Source organism: Mobula hypostoma, chromosome 23, assembly GCF_963921235.1.
Source record: "Mobula hypostoma chromosome 23, sMobHyp1.1, whole genome shotgun sequence".
In the NCBI taxonomy this organism is placed as follows: domain Eukaryota; kingdom Metazoa; phylum Chordata; class Chondrichthyes; order Myliobatiformes; family Myliobatidae; genus Mobula; species Mobula hypostoma.
The window spans coordinates 2,609,790-2,617,715 of NC_086119.1; positions in this window are offsets into that span (position 1 = coordinate 2,609,790).

Genomic DNA, 7,926 nt, shown 5'->3' on the forward strand with positions numbered 1-7,926 from the left:
CTCTGTGCACCATCCTCAGCAGAATGATGAAAGGAAAATTGAAGATGCTGCTGAGCTGCCCTTGTTCAACAAAAATCATGTTGCTAATGTTCTGTTTGTAAGAAAGGCACTCCGAATAAGATGGAAAATTATAGGGTGAAAGTGTGAAATGAGTGCCAGCAGAAGTGGTTGATGCGGTTTTGATTTCAGCATTTAAGAGAAATTTGGATAGGAAAATGGATGGAACGGGTATGGAGGGCAATGGGACAAGGCAGAATGATCGTTTGGCATGGACTAGATGGGCTGAAGGGCCTGTTTCTGTACTTTAGTGCTCTATTACTTTAACCTGGTCACGAGCTCGTTCTGGACTCACCCCTTGACTGCATTAGAACCCTGGGGAAGGGAGCTGAATTTGGAAGGGAAGTGCGAGATGCTGCTCTCAATATCAGATCAGCATCCCGGAAAGCTGGATTAAATTGGAATCAGATGGGGAGAACACTCTACTTGCTGGAATTGTACCCTACGCAAATGAAGGAGGCATTATTATTATTGGTTGATCGTTAGTACTGAGGTACAGTGAAAAGCTCGTTTTACACACTGTTCATACAGATCAGATGATTACACAGTGCATTGAGGTAGAATGAGGTACAATAACAATGCAGAATAAAGTGTATGAGCTACAAAGAAAGTGCAGTTCAGGTAAACAATAAACTGCAAGATGATAAGGTACCACAGTGTCCCTTGCTTAGAGTTCAGCTGCAGCCCCCTCCACCTGTAAGGAGTTTGTACATTCTCTCTGTCACTGTGAACGTTTCATTGAGTTCTTCCGCAATGTCCATTCTCCTTCAGTCCCGCACTGTCTCGTAGAAATGTCAACCAGACAAATTGTACCGGCTAATTCAACAAGCCTAGCTTAATCAACTTTTTTTTTATTTACAGCAAAAATGAAATACTTGATTGTATAGTGTAATTAAAATAACATTGCATGTTTGAGAAAATCCACAGAAAATAAAATACCCAATTGCATAACTGTATTAATAAAATAATGCATGGCCTTAAACCAGGGTATTGCAGTCAGATAGTGAAGCAATTCACAATTAAATGCACTAACAGCCAGACAAATCTTGGTTCTGTCCTTCACCTTCCTTACAGAATATATTCCATCTGCATTCCCTGTCACCTCCCAGCCTCGCACTCATTCCCCTCGTCACCTCTTTATGGTGCCTCTCTCTTACACTGGCTGCAACCTAAATCCCAGCAGGGGTTAACCAACCAACCATCTCCTCTCCCTTACACTGGCCACAGCCTACATCCCAGCAGGGGTTAACCAACCATCTCCTCTCTCTCACACTGGCCACAGCCTACATCCCGGCAGGAGTTAACCAACCATTTCCTCTCTCTTACACTGGCCACAGACTGCATCCTGGCAGGGGTTAACCAACCAACCAACCATCTCCTCTCTTACACTGGCCACAGCCTACATCCCGGCAGGGGTTAACCAACCATTTCCTCTCTCACACTGGCCACAGCCTGCATCCTGGCAGGGGTTAACCAACCATCTCCTCTCTCTCACACCGGCCACAGCCTACATCCTGGCAGGGGTTAACCAACCATCTCCTCTCTCACACTGGCCACAGCCTGCATCCTGGCAGGGGTTAACCAACCATCTCCTCTCTCTCACACCGGCCACAGCCTACATCCTGGCAGGGGTTAACCAACCATCTCCTCTCTCACACTGGCCACAGCCTGCATCCTGGCAGGGGTTAACCAACCATCTCCTTCTAAGCGTCCAAGTGAAAAGTTAAAACATTGACAATCTATTCCCCTCCACAAATGCTGCTGGCCCACTGGATTCTTTCAGCACTTTGTTGCTGCAGATTGCAGCATCTACCATCTCTTTTGTCTCCTGGACAATATCCAGGACGGGTCTGGTGGTGACAGTAACAATCACCCCAAACAGTGCTGGACAATGATGATACAGAAAATCTAACTCTCGCCCCCTGACACTTCACATCACTGTCCCCTGCAGCACTGTCACAATGCCCTGGGGGTTCCCAGCGATGACAGACTGAACCGGAGTCACCATGTACACACAGTGTGGCCTCAGGAGCAGGTCAGATGTTGAAAACCCCATGGTGTGTAACTCCCCAGAGCCTGTCCACTGTCTATACGGCTCCAGTCAGGAGGGTGATGGAAAATGCACACCCCACCTAGGTGAGCGCAACTTCCAAGTTCAAAGTCAACTTATTATCGAAGTACATATGTGTCACCACATACTACCGAGATTCATTTTCGTACAAGAAACTAGAAAGAAATACAACAGTATCAAAAAAAACGCACACAAGGTGAACAAGCTGCCAGTGTACAAAAGACAACAAACTCTGCAAATGTGAACGGACAAAAGCAAACAAACTCAGAATAATAAATACACGATAGATGTCAAGAACATGAGATGAAGAGTTCTTGAAAGTGAGTTCATAGGTTTGACAACAGCTCGATGATGGGACAAGTGAAGTTATCCCCTCTGGTTCAGGAGCCTGATGATTGAGGGCTAATAATCATTCTTGAACCTTAGTTTTGTACTCAAGATTTAAAAAGCAGCACTTTGTGGCAGTTTTTCAGAGTTGGAATGTGACCAATCACTCAGTGGAATAAATTATAAAGGGCAAATAAAAATTAGGCAGGCACAAGCAAAGTGGCTATTGTGTGAGTGGACCAGTGCTGCAGCGGCTATTGTGTGAGTGGACCAGTGTTGGAGCGGCTATTGTGGGAGTGGAGCGGTGTTGGAGCGGCTATTGTGTGAATGGAGTGGTTATTGTGTGAGTGGGCCAGTGCTGCAGTGGCTATTCTGTGAGTGGACCAGTGTTGGAGCAGCTATTGTGTGAGTGGACCAGTGTTGGAGTGGCTATTCTGTGAGTGGACCAGTGTTGGAGCAGCTATTGTGTGAGTGGACCGGTGTTGGAGCGGCTATTGTGTGAGTGGACCGGTGTTGGAGTGGCTATTGTGTGAGTGGACTAGTATTGAAGTGGCTATTGTGTGAGTGGACCAATGTTGAAGTGGCTTTGGCTCATCAGGCTTGGGCGAGGTAAGTATCGGTTAAGTTTCTTTTTCCTCTTTGCGCTTCACTTGTTGTCTGTTAGGCGCAGTCAGTGCAGTAAGAATAGCTCCGGGGCAGTGTTTTGTTGTGTGTGTGAGAGAGAGAGAATCCTGGGAGACCTCCAGCCTCACGAATAACTACATCTGCACTCAGTTGCAGCTCCTCAGAGAGCATGTTCAGGAACTGGAGCTGCAACGTGAGAGAACAAAGAGGAGACAGATGGGAGCTACAGGGAGGTAGTCACTCCTAGGCTGCAGGAGGCTGGGTGACCGTCAGGAGAAGGAAGGAAATTGTCAGCCAGTGCAGGGTACCTGTTCCCCTCAACAATAAGTTAGAGACTGTTGAGGGGAACGATCTGCCGGGGGATGGGGGAGGGAACCACAGTGACTGGGTCTCTGGCTCTGAGTCTGGTGCTGTGGATCAGAAGAGCACGGAGGTGAAGAGGACTGCAGTAGTTACAGGAGATCCCATAGGCAGAGGAACAGAGATGAGATTCTGTGGGTGTGATAGAGACACCCAAATGATATGTTGCCACCCAGGTGCCAGAGTCAGAGAGAGGTCTTGGACTGGATCCATCATATTCTAAAGGAGCAGCCAGAAAGAAGTCTTGGTGCCAATATGTACTGATGATGTAGATAGGAAGGGTGAGCAGGTCCTGAAGAGAGATTTTAGGGAGCTAGGTAGGAAGTTGAAAAACAGGACCTTCAGAGTAGTAATCTCCAGATTGCTGTCTGTGCCACACACCAGTGAGGGCAAGAATGGGATGATCAGGCAGGTGAATATGTGGCTGGGGAACTGGTGCGGTGGGGGGGGGGCAGGAGTTCAGATTTCTGGATCATTGGGATCTCTTCTGGGGAAGGTGTGACCTGTACAAAAGGGACAGGTTACTATTGAACCCAAGGGGGACCAATATCCTTATGGGCAGGTTTTCTAGAGCTGTTCAAAGTGATAGGCCTGAGGATGCCGCAAGGAGAAGGCAGATCAAACTAAATGAGTATTTTGCATCAGTCTTCATTGTGGAAGACACTAAAATGTGTGCCAGGTGTTGAAGGATGTGAGGGAAGAGAAGTCAGTGCAGTTACTATTACAAGGGAGAAGGTGCTCAAAAAGCTGAAAGACCTAAAAGTGAACCAGATGAACTGCACCCTAGGGGTAGTGGTAGAGATTGTGGAGGCATTAGTAAGGATCTTTCAAAAATCATTGGACTCTGCTATGGTTCTGGAGGAAAATTACAAATGTCACTCCACTCTTTAAGAAAGGAGGGAGGCAACAGAAAGGAAATTATAGACCAGTTAGCCTGACCTCAGTGGTTGGGAAGATGTTGGAGTCAATTTTTAAGGATGAGGTTCTGGAGTACTTGGTGACATAGGACAAGGTAGTACAAAGTCAGCATGGTTTCCTTCAGGGAAAATCCTTCCTGACAAACCTGTTGGAATTCTTTGAGGAGGTTACAAGTAGGATAGATAAAGGGGATCCAGTGGATGTTGTATATTTGGAGTTTCAGAAGGCCTCTGACAAGGTGCCACACATGAGGCTACTTACCAAGTTAAGAGCCCATGGTATTACAAGAAAGATACTAAGATGGTTAGAGCATTGGCTGATTGGTAGATGGCAGTGAGTGGGAATAAAAAGATTCCTTTCTAGTTGGCTGCCAGTGACTAGTGGTGTTTCACGGGGGTTGGTGTTGGGACCACTTCTTTTAATGCTGTATATCAATGATTTAGATGGCTTTGTTGCCAAGTTTGCAGATGATATGAAGATTGGTGGAGGGGCAGGTAGTATTGAGGAACAGGTAGGCTGCAGAAAGATTTAGGTTAGGAGAATGGGCAAGAAAGTGGCAAATGAAATACACCCTGAAGGTTAGGAGAGGAAGGCAAATGCCATGTTAGCATTCATTTCAAGAAGTCTAGAATACAAGAGCAAGGATGTGATGCTGCGGTTTTATAAGGCACTGGTGAGGCCTCACCTTGAGTATTGTGAACAGTTTTAGGCTCCTCATCTTAGAAAAGATGTGCTGACATTGGAGAGGGTCCAGAGGAGGTTCACAAGGATGATTCCAGGTTATCATACGAGGAACATTTGATGGCTCTGGGTCTGTACTCGCTGGAATTCAGAAGGATGAGGGGGGATCTCATTGAAACCTTTTGAATGTTGAAAGGCCTAGGCAGAGTTGATGTGGAAATGATGTTTCCCATGGTGAGGGAGTCTAGGACAAGAGGACACAGCCTCAGGATAGAGGGACGCCCTTTCAAAACAGAGATGCGGAGGAATTTCTTTAGCCAAAGGGTGGTGAATTTGTGGAATTTGTTGCCACATGCAGCTGTGGAGGCCAAGTCATTGGGTGTATTTAAGACTGAGATTGATAGGTTCTTGATTGGACATGGCATCAAAGGTTACGGGGAGAAGGCTGGGAGTGGGCTGAAGAGGGGAAAAAAGGATCATCCATGATTGAATGGGGGAGCAGAGGCAAAATGGCGCAGTTCTGCTGCTATGTCTTATGGTCTAAAGTCAGCTGTATCAGGATTACAGTGGAGTAAAGGGCCTGAAAGAGGAGCTGGCCAAAGTAGATGGGAAGAGGACACTAGTAAGATGATGGTGGAACAGCAGTGGCTCGAGTTTCTGGGAGCATTTCGGAAGGTGCAGGATAGATACACATATCCCAAAGAAGAAGATTTTAAAGTCTAGATGAGGCAACCGTGGATGACAAGGGAAGTCAATGCCAACATAAGACCAAAGAGAGTAACATTTAGTGGGAAGTTAAAGGAACACACACAAAATGCTGGAGGAGCTCAGCAAGCTGTGGAGGGTTCCCTAAAGGTTAATTTGCAGGTTGTGTCGGTGCTGAGGAAGTCAAATGCAATGTTAGCATTCATCTCAAGAGGACTAGAATATAAAAGCAAGGATGTAATGTTGAGGCTTCATGAGACACTGGTGAACCCACATTTGGAGTACTGGGAGTGGTTTTGGGCCTTTTACCTAAAAAAGGATGTGCTGACATTGGAGAGGGTTCAAAGGAGGTTCACGAAAATTATTTCAGTGTTGAAAGGCTTATCATATGAGGAGTGTTTGATAGCTCTGTGCCTGTACTCACTGGAATTCAGAATAATGAGAGGGTATCTCACTGAAACCTATCGAACATTGAAAGGCCTCGGTAGAGTGGATGTGGAGAGGATGTTTCCTTTGGTGGGGGAGTCTAGGACCAGTGGACTCAGCCTCAGAATAGAGGGGTGTCCTTTCAGAATGGAGATGAGGAGGAATTTCTTTAGCCAGAGAGTGTTGAATCTGTGGAATTCTTTACACAGGCAGCTATGGAGGCCAAGTCTTTATGTAGATTTAAGGCAGAGATTGATAGATTCTTAATTAATCAGGGCATGAGGGGTTACAGGATGAAGGCAGAAGATTGGGGCTGAGGGGCAAATGGATCAGCCATGATGAAATGGTAGGGAGACTTGATGGGCCAAATGGCCTAATTCTACCTTATGCTTTTAAGAACCTGGTGGTGAGGATCCTGAGTCTCCTGTACCTCCTTCCCGATGGCAGCAATGAGGAGAATGTGGGGGTTCTTGAGAGTTCAAGGACGATGAAGAAATCTCACACCTCCAGGACACAGTGGCCCCTTGATAACCACAGCATCTACACCTATACACTCACACCCCATCGACACACAGTAGCAAAGTTTTATGCTGTCTACAACACCCTTCAGACCATACCATATCTACCGGGTGCAAGGACGAGGGCAGCAACAGCACAGGTTCACCACGCACCCCTCCGTCCGTCCGCCCACTGCACACCGTCCTGGCCTGGGAAATTATTGTTGTTCCTTCACTGCCATTGGGTCAAAATCCTAGAACTTCCCCGTATCAGCACAGTCAGTGTATTCAAACCTCACAATCAGACATCGGAGCAGAATTAGGCCAGTTGGCCCATTAAGCGCTGCTCTGTCATTTCATCATGACTGACCTTTTTCTCCCATAACCTTTGACACCCTAACGGATGAGGAACATATCAGTCTCCGCTTTAAATATGCCCACTGATTTGGCCTCCACAGCCGTCTGTGGTACAGAATTCCTCAGATTCACCATCTCTGGCTGAAGAAATTCCTCCCCATCCCAATTCTAAATGGGTGGCCCCCTATTTTCGAGATGTGCTCTTGACTCTGCACGACCTTTCTCAAGGCCTTTCAATATTCGATAGGTTTTAACGCAATCCATACTAATACACACACACACACACTCGCACACACTCAACTCACACATACTCACACACTCGCTCACACTCGCGCACACTCAACTCACACATACTCACACACTCGCTCACACTCGCGCACACACTCACACTCCCTCACACACGCTCACACACACTCGCGCGCGCGCACACACACACACGCTCACACTCGCGCACACGCTCGCACACACTCGCGCACACACTCACACTCCCTCACACACACTCGCACACTCTCTCTGTCTCTCTCCCCCCCCGCATCAATCGCTCCTCATACATTAACCCTTTCATTCCCGTGAACCTCCTCTGCACTCGCCAAGAAAGGGCCTGAGAGATGCCCCGGCCTTGGTTTGGAATGTGTGGCGATGCAAACGACGTATAATTTCTCTGTATGTTTCCAGTTCATATGCGAAATGAATCGTGGTGTCGGGTTGAGCCGCGCTGCGCTCGGCTCGGTCACGCTGAGCGGCTCTCGGCCGGGACACGCTGAGGGGCGCGCAGCTCGGCCACGCTGAGCGGCTCTCGGCCGGGACACGCTGAGGGGCGCGCAGCTCGGCCACGCTGAGCGGCACTCGGCCGGGACACGCTGAGGGGCGCGCAGCTCGGTCACGCTGAGCGGCTCTCGGCCG